This window comes from Sinocyclocheilus grahami, unplaced genomic scaffold (genome assembly GCF_001515645.1).
Source record: "Sinocyclocheilus grahami isolate Dianchi unplaced genomic scaffold, SAMN03320097.WGS_v1.1 scaffold11301.1, whole genome shotgun sequence".
In the NCBI taxonomy this organism is placed as follows: Eukaryota; Metazoa; Chordata; class Actinopteri; order Cypriniformes; family Cyprinidae; genus Sinocyclocheilus; species Sinocyclocheilus grahami.
Genome location: NW_015513749.1, coordinates 5,630 through 6,836, shown reverse-complemented (window position 1 = coordinate 6,836; position 1,207 = coordinate 5,630).

Genomic DNA, 1,207 nt, shown 5'->3' with positions numbered 1-1,207 from the left:
CAGTCTTTTACCATTAAATTCACGGTCATTTTTTACAGTGTAGGATAAGACATATAAAGTATTTCTCTTCACGTCACATAAATTTACAGGGCCTGGGAGATTTTTATTGATGAGTACTTGGCCTTTTGTGCTCCTTATCATAAGCACACTTGGTAGGTTACGCTGATGAATCTATATATTTGACAATACATTTATGAAAATGAGACAAAACATGTGTGGTGCTGCTGTCACTTGGAGAATGATGAGAACAAAAATGACAAAGTGAATAGCTGTACTCTCTGGTTCAAACAAACTACTTATTAGTATTAGTAGCATGAGGATAAACATACATTCAGAAACGCATAAATGCTTTATAATGGAAAACAACGAAGTAGGTGTTTGGTTACACTTCCTTTTAAGGTCATTAGATACTTTATTGTAAGGTAATTCATTAAATAAGTACTGAGTAATATCAGTTAACAACACATACTATTATGGTTTTGGTTTAGGATTAGTTGCATGTAATTATGCATAATTTACTGTTAGTGCTATAGCAAGTACATGTAACTTGTAATAAGGATACTGTAAAATAAAGTGTTACCATGTTCTCAGGCTTATTTTTCACTGACAACTTTCATTTGGTTACCCATTTTGAACAGACCTTCACGAGTGTTCATCAGGGAAGGATATCTTTTTTGAAAAGGTGTGTTTATGGATTTTTACTGTTAGACATATTTCTACTGAAATAGCTGCGCTTTGGGCTGTTTGCACAACCACTGAATATGAAGCATACTATTTTATTGCTCCATAGCAGGCTGTTGATATCATGCAGTCAGCATTTTCTCAGTGCGATTCAATAAGCAAATACCGTGAGTTATGATCATTCTTGTGAGATATTGACACATGAACACGTACGCATATTCACACGTATGCATGGGCTTTTTCTAACATGCACACACATGCCCTTTATAATCTATCATTCCTGCCCTCTTGGGCTCTTTACACACACCGTAGGAAATACTTAAGCTCTATAGTGTGAATGTTACTATGTGATTAATAATAGGTTTTCTGCAGGTTTTATGAAAGTAAATTTCAAACTTAAGACATTTTTATGACAAATTAAAGAAAAATTAAGGAATAAATTAAACGGAACACAATATGTCAACATGGTCTCTAAATGTAAATGTCTTGTATCAGAAATGCTTTAACGTTTGAAAATACAACTTTC